Source organism: Dermacentor albipictus, chromosome 9, assembly GCF_038994185.2.
Source record: "Dermacentor albipictus isolate Rhodes 1998 colony chromosome 9, USDA_Dalb.pri_finalv2, whole genome shotgun sequence".
Taxonomy (NCBI): Eukaryota; Metazoa; Arthropoda; class Arachnida; order Ixodida; family Ixodidae; genus Dermacentor; species Dermacentor albipictus.
Genome location: NC_091829.1, coordinates 98,410,574 through 98,428,073, shown reverse-complemented (window position 1 = coordinate 98,428,073; position 17,500 = coordinate 98,410,574). Strand labels below are relative to the sequence as shown.

General features: G+C 46.9%; 1 long non-coding RNA gene across 2 annotated transcripts in view; it reads right to left on the bottom strand.

The window, feature by feature from the left end:
* LOC139049550 (uncharacterized) overlaps window positions 1–17,500 on the bottom strand; it is a 65,971-nt gene that overhangs the window by 19,178 nt on the left and 29,293 nt on the right. The window contains exons 4-6 of one of the 2 annotated variants that reach the window (XR_011508392.1): window positions 14,766–14,974; window positions 10,200–10,410; window positions 8,651–8,859 (exon numbers count right to left, since the gene is read on the bottom strand). This is a non-coding gene — a long non-coding RNA (uncharacterized lncRNA). Of the gene's footprint in view, window positions 1–8,650; window positions 8,860–10,199; window positions 10,411–14,765; window positions 14,975–17,500 lie in introns of those variants that run through there. The other variant, XR_011508391.1, reaches the window with a different exon arrangement.

Here is a 17,500-nt window from a genome sequence, read left to right as displayed (position 1 = left end):
ATAAGAAATGCTCCATAGTCTCCCTAGCTTCACCGCAGGAAGCACATGCTTCTTCTTCCGTCTTATATCTTCCTTTATAGGTGCTTTTTCTGAGGCATCCCGATCTCGCTTCGAAAAGTAATCAGCTTCCCTTTCAGTTTTCATAAATTGTTTGTTTCCTGATTTCATTTTTTCCTCCTAAGTAGTTACTCATGGCAGGTTTCTTTTCCATTGCCGCCACCAATGAGAATATTTAAGCCGCTCTTACTTTCCGCTTGACCTTTGTTGATGTGTTGCCCACCCTACAGGCCGCATACTTGCTAGTAAGCTCCGTAGTTCTTTTCCTCGACTGCGAATCAATGTTTCTCCTATACAGATACCTGAACACTCTCCCAGCCCCTTTACTTTCTTCCATATTCCTCAGCCGTTTTTCACACTCAATTTTACTGCTCGCTTCCCTCACTACAAAACTAGTCCAGCCCAAATCACCCTGCACAGCTTCAGCTTCAACACAGCTTCAGCACAGCTTCAGAAGCGGGCGAGTGGCGCGCCACCTGTCGGGGCAGCGTGGTACATTGCGAGGAGGGGGTCTTCTACGTTGTCGCAAGATGGCTCTGCGTGTGCGCCAAGCGCAGAAAAAATGCAGCGGAAACGTACTTAGCTACTCGTTAAACTGCGACTTCTGTAATTTAAATGCCTATAATTACGGATATACACCGCAGTATATCCTTCTTCGGCGCGTTTATAAGGCAACACCGCATTCACTAGAGGCCCTTTTGTCGCATTTCGAACCATCGAACTCATGGCTGAGTTGGTAGGAGAAGAGGAGACGACGAACATGCTGCGGGGGTTCGCTGCACGGTACCACGCCGTTGTGAGCCACGCTATCGGCAGGTCTGGTGGGTGCGTCCTCTTTGTTCGAAGGAATCCAGGACTGTCAGTTCAAAACGTTTTTTCGTGTTCTTCCGGTAGATTTGTGCTGTGTGATTTCACATATAGTGATATCGCATGGCGTGTTATGAGTGTTTATGCTCCAAGTGTGGCGCAAGAACGCGTTAATTTCTTTTCTAACCTAAGACAGTGTTTGTGCATTGCTAAGCAGCTTGTTTTGGTTGGGGATTTTAATTGCGTTTTGAACTCAAGTGATAGGTCAACTGGAAGAATGCTTAGAGACAAAAGCAGTGATGTATTGTCACAAATGATTGCAGATCATGAGCTAGAGGATATTGCAGAGTGCCTAGAGGGCTCCCGAGCTGTGAAGTACACTCATTTTCAGGGCAACAGCCATGCCCGCTTGGACCGACTGTACCTGTCACTGGATACGATCCCAAACTGCCGCAGTTATGGTGTTTCGCCAATTTCTTTTACTGATCACTGCCTTGTGAAATGTCAAATAGGATCAAGGAAAGAGAGAAAGAGTTTTTCATGGGAGCAATGGAAATTGAATTCCAATTTATTAAGGGATGAATCTTTCAATGAAGCTGTGATTCGTGCAATTAAGAATATCCATGAAGATAGTGGGGAAAGAATAGGAGAGCAGTGGGAAATCTTCAAACAACAGATAAAAATTAAAGTGATAGAAAGATCCAGCATTTTATTGTTTGAAGCCAAAAAGAAGGAGAAAGAGCTCAAGACGATTTTTGAAAAGCTAACAGCGCTTGAATGCGAAACGCCAGGTGTGTATGCCGAAGATCTGCGTAGTATCAAACAGAAACTGGAGCTTTATGATGAGAACCGTTATCGCGGAGCGCAAGTGAGAGCCAGGGTAGAAGCGATGGCTATAGATGAATGTCCAACAAAACGCTCACTTGGACTCAAAAAATGTCGCGTCCGGCGGAACCATATAGATGTTATTTAAGATAACGGGATAGTAATGACAGACAATGACAGCATAGGACGTGCTTTTGCTCGACATTACGAAGCGCTTTTTGCTTCTAGACCTGTGAATGCAGAGAGGTTTAAAGAAGAATTTCTTGAGAGAATGCCACGACTGCAAGATGACACCAGAACAGAGTTGGAATCACCCATATCACAAACGGAAGTAGAAAAGGCTATAGATAACCTGAATCTCGGCAAGTCGCCAGGGCCTGACGGTCTGAGCGCTTCGTTTTACAAAACGTTTAAAAAAGAATTGTCTCATCTGCTTACAGTTCTTTTTAATGAGGCTTACGAACTAAATTTCCTGCCCCGGTCTTTTGGGGGAGCTCATACTGTATTAATACCAAAGACAGAAGAGACAGAGAAGTTAAAATTGGTTTCCTCATACAGGCCTATATCATTAACTGTGATTATAAAATCTTGATGAAAGTGCTAGGAAGGCGGCTACAGAAAGTAATTAAGGAATTGGTTGGTCCTCACCAAACATGTGGAATTATGGTGCGTTCGATTGTGACTAATATACATAAGATGCGGTGTGTGCTGGAGTGCTGCGACATTATGCAAGCAGGGGTAGCAATTCTACAGCTCGATCTCGAGAAAGCTTTTGATTGTGTACCTCATGGTATTTTGCTTGACATCCTTGACCACATTAATGTCGGATCCATCATTAGAGATGGGGTAGCTCTGGCGTACCGGAACTGCACTACGCGATTCATTGTTAACAAGTCAGTGGGGGCCCCCATTAACCTAAAGCGTTCTGTACGCCAGGGCTGCCCCCTGAGCCCCCTTCTGTTCAGTATATACATAGAAACAATGTGCCTAGCGATCATTGAAAGCAGCAACATTCACGGCTTCAGATAAAATGCATGGGAAGTTAAAATTCTGGCGTATGCGGATGACGTCGCAGTTTGTTGTACAGATAAAGAGAGTGTAGCTGCAGCTATCGCTGTAGTGAAGGGTTTTGGCAGGGTAACTGGAAGCATGGTAAACTGGGGAAAGTGTCTTGGCTTCTGGCACGGAGAATGGCCTTCCACCCCTGTCACTTTCGCCAATGTCAAGTGGCTGACGACACCCGTTAAATACCTAGGCGTCCCACTGGAATATTACAAAAATAACGATGAGTATTGGCAAGATCAAACAAGAGAAACACAGATAAAAGCGAACAAGTGGAAAGGTGGACATCTGTCAATGTTTGCAAGAGCTACAGTCTGCAATCTATTTTTTGTCGCAAAAATATGGTATGTAATGCAGGTATTGCATTGTTCAAGGGTAAATATACAGAAGTTGCACCGAGTATTCGCAGTATTTGTGTGGGCTTCGAATTGGGAACGATGCAGTCGAACGAATTTGTTCAGGCGAGTTAAAGACGGAGGTTTGGGAATGACGCACCTTTTTATACGACAGGTCGTAAACCGGTTTTTATTTTTCCGCGAATTAAGCGATCCTTTCTTGCGCACGGTGTGCCAAGTGAGGCTAAGGAGCGCGTTACCTAGCTATGTAGTCTGCACAGACAATATGAGCGGTCCGGTTTGTGGATTCCTTAGAGAAGTTATTTTAAGTGTACGTTTTTTGTCCGTCAGATATTCAAATGAGTACCTTTTTTCAGTGAAACGTAAAACATTGTACAAAGATGTATGCGATGTAGTTCTCCGTGTGCCAATGTATAGGGCCATATACAGTGGAGGCCAAGGGCAAGACGTGCTTAAGCGGGTGAAAAGAATACCAGTAACGCCAGAGACGAAGTCTTTCTTTTTTAAGCTTCACACGGGTACGTTGAATGTCAAAACCTTTTTAGAAGATCGTGGGTTTTTCTTACCCTGGGGCTCGCATTGCTTGATCTGTAAGAAACCAGAAACTATAGATCATGTATTTCTAGATTGTTGGGCGGGTGTCTTCTTTTGGGATGTACTTCAGAGGACTATCAAAAAGGACTTTCCTTTAGATCCACAGGGTATTAGATATTTATCTATAGAAAACGATGATGGACTGCCATTTGACCTTATTATGCTAGTTGGCCTTCACTGTCTATGGCGCGCCCGTATGGCGGGCTATCACTGCGATCCGGATGCTCGGCCTGCAGGAATGCTTTTCCGAGAATGCATGTCGAGATTTGTGGAAATTCAGAAAGCACACGATTGTGTACCTGCGTGGCTGCCAAGGGTGGAACCCTTGACCGCGCTCAAAGAATTCTAAAATAGTCAGCCCTATAAAGCTGACACTTGGTGCTGAAAACTTGCAAATTTGCCTTGTTTTCTCAAATGTCATTTGTTGTTTGATATAGAAGCACAAAACAGGCAATAAAGAAAAAAAAAACTCATGGCTGAGTAGTACCGTCTCCGTCTCACACTCCGGAGACCCTGGTTCGATTCCCACTCAGGCCATCTTGTAAGTTGTTTTTATTTATGAATTACCTTCCGCCATTTTTCGCTCACAGCCAAAGCCGCCGACGCCGACGACACCGGCTTTTCTGCGACACGTCCTCCTTAACGCTGTTGCGTTTTAATACAGGGTTAAATACTCGAAGGGCAACGTCGGTATATCCTTGTAAGTGCTCGACAAAGCGTCATAACTCTGCATTTGCTCATTGCTGTTGCGCGGTGTTGTCTGCAGTTATTGTTCCTAGAAAGGCGTCGTTGTCGAGTTCACCTTGCAGTGGCGGGTTAATTAGCCCCGAGAAAGAGGAATGGCGCCCTCTTGCGAGTGACGTCACGGCCAGGACGCCGCTCGCTCCGGCTCGCTCGGCTGCCGCGCGCGCTCGTTCCCTTCGTGTATGCTTGGGGTATAGGTGGCTCGAGCCGTACGTATTGAAGAATAAGTCGGCTTCTTTCAGCTGCAATACCTTAACCACAGTTTCTTCTTCAAAAGCGTGTGAGTCGAGAAACTTTGCGACTTGGATATCGCAAGCTAAGTAGCGTTAAAGGGGTCTACAAGTTTTTGCAATGCATATATGCGCCGTGTCTATCGGTAAATTTTGACTAAAAAAAGAATATCTGCAAATTCAACGCGCGAAGTTGTGTATGATACTTCGCTAAACACTTAACATTCCTTTAGTATTTAGCTATGAGAGGTATTGCATTTTACGTGGAAGAAAAATTTGGTAATTGGCGTCAACATGTTATCCGATGTTAGAAAGACACTGCCCAGCGAAGCTGTCATCATGATTCCTATTACTCTGGTGTGTTGTTCTATTCAAATATGGCCATTCATTAATGCGTAAAAAATAGTTAGGCGCGCATTTCTTATGAAAATGTTTGCTGCTACTTTCATCCCCCTCTGAAACAGGTCTCCAAAAAACGAATTGCTCATGGCTGCTAACACGACGGCGTGTCATGTAGAGTATTTACATAGTTAATTCACAAACACCATAGTAGCAATCACCTGAGAGAAAAGTTTCGTTGTTTAGATCGACAGCCACTCCACTGAAAGTGATGAAATGTATCATAGTGGCCCTCAGTAGCCTTTATTGACAATATGGCACACCCCTGATCACGTAACGGTAGCAATCGACTGTCCGTATGGCGAGGCACGCTATGTTCGCGAAACCCATCAGTTCAGTTCAACTTCGAATTAAAACCATAAAGCATTTTTTACAGTGCCAACTGGAATGGCTAAAGTATTCTCGAGCTACTACTACGCAGCTTAGATTGCCTACAATAGGAAAATTCAAGCACCTTTTGTCTCACCATGTCTCGATCCAGCGTTATTTAGTTATACAAACGGATAACTATTCGCTTCGTCGGTACTTAAAAGAGAACCTTGCAGGCTAATTTAAGTTTGCTCCAATCCAATCGCAAACATTCATAAAGAAAGCACCACAAGCATTGCATATACTTTCACTTGATTTCTGACTCTCCACAGGGGGAATTTCGATATCTTCAATATGTCCCATACTACTAGTCATTGACGCTTCGACTGCTTTCTGGCTGCAGCTATGTGGTCCAGCAGGCATACTTCACTAAAAAAATTGGGCCGAGCAGCCTGTGTCAGTTTGCCAAACAGATTCGTCATGTATATTCCTCAAGCAACAAGCACCAGTGAATTTCTCAAGTGAGTTTGATTTGATTTGATTTATTAATTTCTATTTACACACACACATGTACAGAGGAGTGGTAAATGGAGGTGGATGAGGGAAAAAAGCCGCACAGACGCGGCTTGAGGTAATCTCACCCTCTTAGGTACAATATGGCTGCATGGTGTAACACATCAAGCGCCATATAAATTACATCTATATAGTGGCCATAAAACATTGCAGTTATACAATGTATGAAAGCACAGTGAAATATTTCCACGATAACAATGCAAAACACACTGCGGCATTGAAATAAATAAATGATATACACTTGGTAACATAGACAAAAAAAGAGGAACATAACATGCATTATTAATCATTAACAAACGCGCTCTAAAGAGGTGAGTTGAACGTGTAGCACGGAAAAGGGAATATATATTGGTACATTACTATTTGTACTCTGTTAATAGCTGTAAGCCTTCATTAACTTTACTTCAAATTTCCGCCGCTTAAAAAAAATAAACACGTGAAGAACCGCCTAATGTTGACAAGCAGTTAAAGAAGCAAGTGAGGCGTGTAGAATCTAAGCTCCAGTATTAGTTAAGTCACCGTGCTACTGCCGAGCGTTTCTGTGAGGAAATTCAAAAATTCGATATTATACCATGAACTACTCGTCGTGAGCAAACCTGTTTTAGCGGAATAAAATCAACCTAACTGCTGTAGAAGTCATATATAGCCAGCTTTGTGACATACTTGTTGCACCGCGGCAGGTATGGTATCATAACTGGATTCCTATAGGCTATGCTTTTGCGATTGTCTATCCGCGTATGAAAAACCCGCAATGGGCTGGTCTGCGTCGCTTCGGCTGGCACTGTAGCGTTGCCTTCGAGAGCTGCATTGTTGACTAAGAAATTAGCTCTTTGAATAAATGTTCGCAAAGGAAGACGTCATAAAAATATATTTGAGACGACCACCATAAGTATACAAGCAGAGAGAACGAGGGCGAACAAACGAAAACACCGCAGAAAGCGCCCGTACAACGCACGAACTGTAGCAGACGACAGGCGCGAGTCCGTGCCCTGACGTCACGCGAGCGGCGCTCGCAGCGCCGCTCGTGTTCGTTCTCGGGGCTAATAGGGGTGCGCGAAAGGTAGTCGCCGTCAGAATGCTTCCTCCCGTACTTACGCATCACGGTGATGTCAAAGGTCTAGTCTGTGGCTCCATCGCGCTAGTTGACCTGATGGATACATTAAGCTTGCTAGTTATCGCAGGCGAGCTGGTCACTTACCACTTTTAAGCGCCTGCCGTATATGGAAGGTCGAAATTTCACTGTAACCCAAATGACCGCAAGACACTCTTTCTCCGTCGTAGAATAATTCACATGCGCTTTTGACAGTGACCGGCTAGCGCAAGCTAATTATGCTTTCAACTCTGTGCTTTCTATAAACTAGCACGGCACCGAGGCCTACGCTGCTTGCGTCGGTGTTCATTTCCGTCTCGGCGTTTTCGTCGAATTGTTAAAGCACCGGTGGTGACTGCAGCCCTCGTTGCAGCTCTTAAAAGGCGGCGTCTTACAAAACTGAAAACAGCAAGCTCATCTCCATCGGCTGCTCCTTTTAGTTTTCCGGATAAGGGCTGACGGACCGGCCGCCGGCTTGGCCAGTGATGGTCGGTGCTACGGCGACAGGTAGCGGCCTGGGGACGGCGAATGGGATTGTCGTTGAGGGCTCCACTGAGATGCGGCGAGCTAGTGGGCGATATCGTGAGGGCGTTCAACTTGCTGACGGAATGGAGCGTCGACGGCGGACCCTCGTAGTCCCATTTCACGGTACGGGCACAAGCGATAAACGTGACCCGCTTCTCCGCAGTGATAGACCGGACGGTGGTCGGGGGTGCGCCGAGCGTCGGCTTTCCTTGGGATGCTGCGCTGGGCCACTGTCGGGCTTTCTGGCAGCGGCGGTGGTGGAAGACGGAACTCTGGTGCTGCAGGACCCTGGTGTGGGCGCGGAGGGGTACCATGGAGGCGGGTGACGGTGGCTTATGTCATAGCGTCTGGCTAGAGTAGCGGGGATTGCAGCTGCATCTGAAGAACTCCACGTGATCGCTTTAGTTCCTCCTGGAACCCCTCAGTGACCGAGGCCATCTGTAGTTGCGACGAAGGCAAGACCTTGCGCAGTTCTTCACGCACAATAGTCTTGATGGTCTCTTGGAGGTCATCAGAGCGCAGTTCTTGAATGGCGCCCTGAGGCCCCGTGAGCGCTTGGCGTTCATATTATCTTGCGCGCATGTACCAAGTTTTCTCAGTCATCGTTGCCTCTCTGAAGAACTCAGCTATGGCCTTCGGTGGGCTGCGGATCATTTCGGCAAAAATTTCTTGCTTGACGCCCCGTACCAAGAAGCGGACTTTTTTTCTCTCCTGAGACATTTCCGGAACATCCTGCCAAAATGGACGGGTCATCTCATTCGTGAAGATTGCAATGGTCTCATTGAGCAGCTGGGCTGGGCTTTTTAGTCGAGTTTGGTTCGCTCTTTGTCCACGACACTTGTGAATGTCTGCAGGAAGCCACTGCGCAACAGGTGCCGCTTTGTTATTATGGTTTCTCGATTCTGGAGCCATGTTCTGTCGGCGTCTTACAATGCGAGAAAGACATGGCGCAGCTTGTCGTCGCTCTTTTATTTGGTAAATTTCATACCAGTCCGGCTAATTTTCCGGGTCCTCATATGTTTATCCGCATAACATCGGCGTTTCCGTGGGCTGCTGCAGCACGATGCATGCTGGTGACACTGGGGCTGCCCTTATAGCTGCTGTCATGGCCGTGCACTTCCTCGTCTTTTCAAGTAGAAATCTGTACTTTGGTAGCTGTCCGTGCTGCCTTCAGCGATTTCTCTGGTACTTTCTAACGTTGGTGTTGTCCTTGGGTGGTGGATCGCGGCTTCGCGGTGGCGTTCGTTACATAAATGCACGGGCACCTCCTCCAGATGATGAAACATGGCTGAAAAACGTTTAATAGTTTAACTATATTTTTATTGGGTGAACCTGAGCCCACAAACGCAAGTTACATTCGAAGCACAACGATCGCTGCAAACACAGCCGGTTATCGTCGAAAATTGAAGCGCAATGTGCCGGTGAAGCCGGTGAAGCGCAATGTGCCATGTGAGGCAATGACAGTACTGTCATTGTCCTCTCTCTCTCTCAGACAGAGAGAGAGAGAGGAAAAACAACAGTGCCTCAGGATTGTCTTTTGTGGACACACGAGCAGTGGGGGCCACTGCTGTCGCGGTTACTACGCTGTTTTTTGTGCCTTGTTGATCGTTTGAATGCTTTTTCAAGCGCAATACGTACGCCATGTGCGTATGCAGGTGTACGATGTGTCCCTCTGTTGGATATAGCAGAATACTAGGAACCCGTTGTCTGAAGAGACGACAGTCCGCGCCAGCGACATGGTGAGCCGCGTCTATATTACCATAAATGTGAGGATTTATGATCGCCATATCGAAAACGAGCCTCAAGAAGAGTGATTCCCGTAACCATGTGCTGCATTAAATTAGGGCAGTGAGGCTTGCACACCATAGTTTTAGCGCGTGGTAACGAACCACAGGCGTTAATACACAAGGCGCAGCTCTCTACGATGGAGTCCACTGTGAGATAAGCTTTGGGAGATGTTAAGCCCGAAACCTATTTGACTTTTGTTGTTCCTTGGTAAGTGCCTGCGCAAATGCGCTCTTAATTCTGTAAACTTGTTCGTAAACGCATAACTTACGCATCGGTTCTTCACAAGCCGGTTTCGGGCTACATGTGCTTGCCACATGTACGAGTCCACAGCCCAAGAGGCCTATTGGTGTATTTCACACAAAAATATTATGGTGTTTTACGTGCCCCAACTATGATCTGATCATGAGGCACGAAGTAATGGGGGACTCCGGAAATTTCGACTACCTGGGATTTTTCAACGTGCACCCAAGTCTGCGTAGACGAGTGTTTTCGCATTTCGCCGCCATCTATTAAACACAAGCCCTCGGCATGACAGATCGCTATGTGCGCTGATATCCAAGGCCCGTGCAAGTATCGAGAATCAGTTTCCGATCTGATACGCTTCCATAACTCGCGTGGAATCACTGTTCGCGCTCTCGTGATGCTGTGCTTGCGAGGAAATTATTTCAAGGCTACGTCACTGAAAAACCCGGGCACTAGTAGTTTTGGTAACTCCGGCTGTGTGTGCGTTGTGTCTCATATGAATGCTATAGTTATGTCCAAATGCGTAGTATTTTAGCTGAAACAGCAAATTTCAAAATTTGAGGCACCTGTTCCAGAAAGAAAAAGAAATTGGCATACCTGTGTTCTGACAAGTTCATCAGGTCCACGTCTTACGACTGATGCAGGGTTGTGGATACGGAACGCCGCTATTGGGGAAATAGTTCGGCTGCAGAGGTTGGGCTGTGATCCTCTCTGGCCATGTCTTGGGGAAGTTGATGGCTACCAGCTTGAAGTACACTCGGCCGTTTGCCGCTGGGTGAAGGATTTGCGACGAAGACTGTAGCAGCGCCTGCGCGACGTGAAAAAGGAATTCCCTTTGAACATAGAACTAAAAAAATAAAAACTCTGCCATCGCTGGATCTGATTGACGTACTGTCAAACGTTTTCCACACAAAAAAAATAAGAATGTGCAATAAAGCCACGGAGGAAACTATACATGTGGCGTTCCGAATGAATAGGCACTTACAGACTGACGGAATATCGACACATGCACTAGTTCATCTTTTTCCGGTGACCGCTTTTCAGCCGCTACCAAACATTGAACGCTATCGCTCGGCGGAGGACGCGCCTCCATATATCGGAAGTTTCTCGAATGTTATCGGTTGTTCTATTCGTTGTCTGTTGTCATGGCACGTTGTCTGACCAGATTGTACGGGCGGCCCGAATTCTGCAGTGTGTTATACAAGGTACGCAGGCACTAACGATTATGCTGGCATGCTTAGCACGCTGATCAGATTTCTACGATCGCCGACTGTGCTCACCGCTATCGTTGTACTTTGAGTGTCACTTTCCGTTGTAGGGTTAGATCAGTCCAATAAAGAGTTAGTTTCATGATTCACAGTTTTCGCTCCAATGTTCTTCACCGTTACCAGAACGTTGCATCTGATACAGGGGCTTTGCGTTAATGCACAGGGTGGTCTTTATGAAAGGCAACACGCGAGCGTGTGGCCTGTGCTCTGCGGAGGCTGCTTAGAGTGCCATCAACAGGGAACAAAGTGAAGCATGTACGCTTGTAGCGCCATCTAGTGGAGGCGAGAATAAGCAGACACGGCTGATAGCAAGCGGCTGTGGACTGCCTCCCGCGCCAGGTGGATGCGCAACAGGGGGGTCCTGCAACGCAGCGTCTGCTGCTAGCAAATCGCACCTGGTACTCTGCACCTTGGAAACATGGAAGGATGAACATATGCCCTCTAGGTAATAGATGCTCCCAGCGTATTTTAATGCGTAAGGATTCTTTGGCGAGTACCGTACCAAGATGGGTCCACCACGCGAAATTTGTAATGCCTTGTTTCTGGCGAAATATGCGTGATGTGCGACGTTACGGCATTTAATCGTTATAAAACCTATAGTGTAAATGTAGATGATTGGTAGCTTTATCAGCAATGAGGAACAATTGAAAAAAGATTGGTTGGAGAGTAAAACCATACAGATACATAGGGTCCACAGAAAATCCATGGGGAACCCTATAGTAGGGGTGGGCCAACTTGATATTTGGTTGTAGGCCACCATAAATTTGGGGGTGGGCCAATTTAAGTTTCCCGGTGGGCCACCAGCTTAAAATTTGGGGGTGGGCCAACCTGAAATTTTGAGAAACCTCGAGGTGGGCCAACGTGACATTCGAACGTGGGACAACTCAAGTATGGTAGTGGGTCAAGGTGAAATATGGGGGTGGGCTAACTTAAATTTTGGAGTACGCTTATGCAAGCTTTGACAACTCCAGTAGAGTTTCTGCGTACGTTTTTGCAATACGGAGCACTGGCTACATCCTCTCATAGCATGAATAAACGTCATCTGATTCGAAGTGGTTTCGGTGAGATGTGCACTCAAGTGAAACGTAAGGTTAGGTAAATAAACGTAATTACGTTGTTAGTTATTATTCATGCTTAGTTATTTCTGGGCCACGGCGGCCGAATTTCGATGGGGGCGAAATGCGAAAACACCCGTGTATTTAGATTTAGGTGCACGTTAAAGAACCCCAGGTGGTCAAAATTTCCGGAGTCCCCCACTATGGCGTGCCTCATAATCAGAAAGTGCTTTTGGCACGTAAAACTCCATAATCTAATCTAATCTTAGTTATTTCTGTATTGACGACGTTTGCTGAATTACTTAATCTTAGTGAAAGTTACGACAACGACGTTTATATATGTAATTATTAATTAAGCTTACTTAATTAGGTATAACTAATATCAAGGCATCCTTAATGCTTCATTAGGCTCCATTGATCTAAAGTTAGTAACTTTTGATTAGTCTAATTATTTAACATAAATTGGTTTTAATTAGCCGCAATATTCCTAGTTACCCTCTATTATTCGCCTTTAGACTTGACTAATTCTATCGTAACTAATTTTATTAGTCTAGTCCACCTTACTTACACTTATACCTCTCAGCGCTCACTATGTATAGTCAATATCATCAATATCATTAGTCATACGTAGTTATAAGGCATTCTCATATACACCTCCATAGCACTTCAGGTGTATTCATGCATGCAATGCATCCTGTCACGCGTTAGAGGCAGAAAACTGGACGGACGGACTGACGGACGGATAATGTTGCGAGGGAAGAAGGCCTAGAATGCTTACGCATTAATATGGGTACGCCAGGAGTGCCTAATAACTACCGGGCATATATTGACGCTTCCACGTTTCCAGTGCACTTGCGTATACAACGCGGTTTGCTAGCAGCAGGCATTGAGGTGCAGGCCCCGCTCCTTACCCAACAGACATACGAAGAGGGGGGAGGGATTCCAGCTGATTCCAGCAGGCGTTTGCTTATCAGCCACGCCTGGTTATTCTGGCCGCCAGCAGATGACGTCACAAGCAGACGTGCTTCTCCTTGCTGCCACATGCTGGCGCTCTAAGCAGCCTCCACAGAGCACGGGCCACGCGCTCGCGTGTTCCCTTTCATAAAGGACCACCCTGTACAACGAAAGCAGCGCACAAGATGCACACAGTGAGATAGAGACAGGAAAAAAAAGCAGCGCCTCAGGATTGTCGTATGTGGACATATCAGCAGAGCAGTGTGGACCATCGTTGTCGCCGTTATAGCACCGGCTTCTATGCAGGTTTCTTGTGCCTTGTTGACCGTTTTAATGCTTTTTCAGGCAGAAAATGTACACCATGTGCCTATGCAGGTGTACACAGTGTCCCTCTGTAGGATACACCAGATATCTAGGAGCACGCTTTCTGAAGCGACGACAGTCCACGCCAGCGACAGGGAGAGTTGCCTGTGTATTACCATAAAGGTGAGGATTTATGACCGCCACATCGAAACCCAGCCTCAAAAAGAGTGAGTGCCGAAACCATATGCTGCATTGAATTAGGTCAGTTTATCTTGATGATGATGTGTGGTGTGTTATAGCGCAAGGGCCAGGTATGGCCAAAGAGCGCCATGACAGAGGTAATGTTAACGGTGCATTGTGAATGGTGCAGGCAATGAATTAGACAATGAATTTCTCATGGTATATGTGACGTGGCTGTAAAAAGGCCTAAAATCGGTCGCTGTGGATGGCGTAAAATATATAGTTGCTAAAAGAATAACTCTAAGTAGTGCTGTGGGCTATGTTAATGGGGTTTCGTTAAAAAGCACGATGCAGTAAAACATAGCATTGACACTTTAGCTTCAAGAAAGCCTTTCAGTACAGGGCTGTTATACGTGAGCTAAAAATGTCCTGGCCAAATGATTGCCAGAGTGTCTGTTTCAGCTAAAAACGCTAAGACTAATTTCGGTTTAAAAAGCGGTTCATTGCTGAGAAAGAATTTCGGGTGAAGAGGAATATTTTAGCGATATGCAGAAATGAAATACTTTTTCCTCTGTGTTTCTATTGCAGGGCATGTGCAGGACTGTGAGATTTTGGGCAGTGAAGCTTGCAGAGCATGGTTTTAGCGCGTGGTAACGAACCACAGACGATAACACACAAGCCGGAGTTCTCTACGACGGAGTTCGCTGTGATAGAAAGTAGAGCATTGGGAGATGTTAAGCCCGAAACCTATTTGACTTTTGTTGATCCTCGGTAAGTGCCTGCGCAAACGCGCTCTTAATGCTGTAAACTTGTTCGTACACGCATAACTTACGCATCGGTTCTTCACAAGCCAGTTTCGTGCTACACGTGCTTGCCGCGTGTACATGTCCACAGCCCAAAAGGCCTACTGGTGTATTTCACGCAACGATATTATGGTGTTTTACGTGCCGAATCCACGATCTGATTATGAGGCACGAAGTAGTGGGGGACTCTGGAAATTCGGACCACTTGGGATTTTTTAACGTGCACCCAAGTCTGCATAGACGAGTGTTTTCACATTTCGCCGCCATCTATTAAACGCAAGCCATCGGCATGACAGATCGCTTTGTGCGCTGATATCCAAGGCCTGTGCAAGTATCGAGATTCAGTTTCCGATCTGATACGCTTCGATGACTCGGGTGGAAGCGCTGTTCGGGCTTTGGTTATGCTGGGTCACGAGGAAATTTATTCTAGGCTGCGTCATTGAAAAGCCCGGGCGGTAGTAGTTTTGGTAACTCCGGCTGTGTGTGCGTTGCGTCTCATATGAATGGTATAGGTATGTCTGACCGCGTAGTATTTTAACTGAAACTGCAAATTTCAAAATTCGAGGCACCTGTTCTAGAAATAAAACGAAAGTGGCATACCTGCATTTTGACAACTTCAGCAACTCCACATCTTACGACTGATGCAGGGTTGTCAATGCGGAACGTCGCTATCGGCGAAATAGTTCGGCTGTAGGGGTCAGGCTGTCATCCTCTGTGGCCACGTCATGGGGAAGTCAATGGCTACCGGCTTGAAATAGTCTGCCGTCTGCTGATGCGTGAAGAATTTGCGACGAAGACTGTAGCAGCGCCTGCGCGACGTAAAAAAGCCCTTCCGTTTGAATATAAATTAAAAAAAGTTAACGTTCAACCATCGCATGATCTCATTCACTTAGTGTCAAATGTTTTCCACATGAAAAAATAAGAATGTGCAATTTAGCCATGGATGAAACTGTATATGTGGTGTTCCGAACGAAATGGCACTTACAGATTGACGGCATGTCGACACATACACTTGTTCATCTTTTTCCGGTGACCGCTTTTCAGCCACTACCATACGTTGCACGTTATCGCTCGGCGGAGGATGCGCTTCCATATATCGGAAGTTTCTCGAATGGTATCGGTGGTTCTGTTCGTTGTCTGTTTTCATGGCACTGTGTCTGACCAGATTGTACGCACGACCCGAATTCTGCAGTGGGTTATACAAGGTACGCAGGCGCCAGTGAGTATGCTGGCACGCTTAGCACGCTGATGAGATTCCGACGATTGCCGACTGTGCTCACCCCTATCGTTGTACTTTGAGTGTCTCGTGCTGTTGTGAGCTTAGATCCGCCCAATAAAGAGCTAGTTTAATGATTCAGTTTTCGCTGCGATGTTCTTCACCGTTATCAGAACGTCGCATCTGATAGAGGCGCTTTGCGTTAATGAACAGGGTGGTCCTTTATTAAAGGAAACACGCGAGCGCGTGGCCTGTGCTCTGCGGAGGCTGCTTAGAGTGCCATCAACAGGGAACAAAGGGAAGCACGTACGCTTGTAGCGCCATTTACTGGTGGCCAGAATAAGCAGACACGGCTGATAGGCAAGCGGCTGTGGACTGCCTGCCACGCCAGGTGGATGCGCAACAGGCGGGGCCTGCAACGCAGCGTCTGCTGCTTGCAAACCGCACCTGGTACGCTAGCACCTTCGAAATATGGAAGGACCAACATGTGCCCGCTTGGTATTAGGCACTCCCAGCGTATATTAATGGGTAAGCATTCTATGGCGACTACCGTACGAAGATGGGTCCGCCACGCGAAATTTTAATGCCTTGTATCTGGCAAAAAATGCGCGGTGTGCGACGTTACGACATTTAATCGTTATAAAGCTTGTAATAGTGTAAATGTAGATGATTGGTAGCTTTATCACCGATGAGGAAGAATTGAAAGAAGATTGATTAGAGAATATAAGCATACAGATACATAGGGTCCACAGAACATGCATGGGGAAGCCTATAGTAGGGGTGGGCCAACATGAAATTTCGGTGTAGGCCAACAAATTCGGGAGTGGGCCAATTTAAATTGGAGGCTGGACTAACATGAACTTTGGAGGTGGGCCAACATGAAATTTGGGGTGCGCCAACTCGAAATTTGGTAGTCGGCCAAATCGAAATATGAGGGTGGGCCAACTTGAAATTCGGGGTGGGCCAACTTGAAATTTGGGGCGGGCCAACATCAATTCGGGGGTGGGCCAATTTAGGTTCCTCGTTGGGCCACCAGCTTAATATTTTGGTGTGGGCCGACGTGAAAGATTTAGAAATCTGGAGGTGGGACAAAGTGAAATTCGAGCGTGGGACAACTCAAATTTGGTAGAAGGTCAAGCTGATATTTGGGGGTGTGCCAACTTAAATTTGAGGGTAGGCCTATGCACGCTTTGACAGTTCCAGTGGAGTTTCTGCGTACTTTTTTGCAATACGGAGCCCTGGCTACATGCCCTCATAGGATAAATAAACATCATCTGATTCAAAGCGGTTTCGGATAGAAGTGCACTCAAGTGAAACGTGTTGTGGTTAACAGAGTGTTTTTGCACGGCGACGTACGATTAAGGCCCTATAGTTTTGAGGACTTCCAGGATGCCCTATCCAACGCTGGTGCGCTTCCCCATGTGGTGGCGTTGGGGGCGTGCCAAATCAAGCATGTTTGGGCGGTGACTCTCAACTGCACCGAAGCAACTAAGAAGCTGGCCGCTCTCAAGGAAGTGGAAATAAAAGGACGCCGATGCATTACCTTCGATCCAGATTACCAACTGGCGAAACTACGGCTGCACTGGATGTTTCACGGCTTGGCAGACGACGACATTCGGATGGCTCTCGCTGCTCACGGCAAACGTATCCGATGTGACCCGGGAGTGTTGGCGCGTCTCAGGCGTCAAGGAGAAGGGGTCCAGAACGAGGGCCGTGCTCCTGAAGCTGAAACCCGGTTTGAGGTCGATGACATACCTCACCAGCTACGCGTTGCAGGAGAGTTGGCCCTTGTGGTGGTGCCTGGGCGGCCTATGCAGTGCCTGCGCTGCCGTGGTAGGGGCCACGTTCGACGTGAATGCAAGGTGCTACGGTGCTCAAAATGCAGACGCTATGGTCACGTCGACAGCGATTGTGTCCGCACATACGCGGTGGCTACGGAGCCGGCATCGCAAGGGAAGTCGACGGAGCTGCTGATGGACGTCGATGAGGCGGAAGAGGCAGCGAAAGGAGGCGAGGAAGTGGGCAAGCCAGCAGGAATGACCGACCCGTTGGGGCTTGCCAGTGGTGACAACACCACGTCAAGCAACGGAGAGACGCATCCCGAGGAGAAGAAATTGCC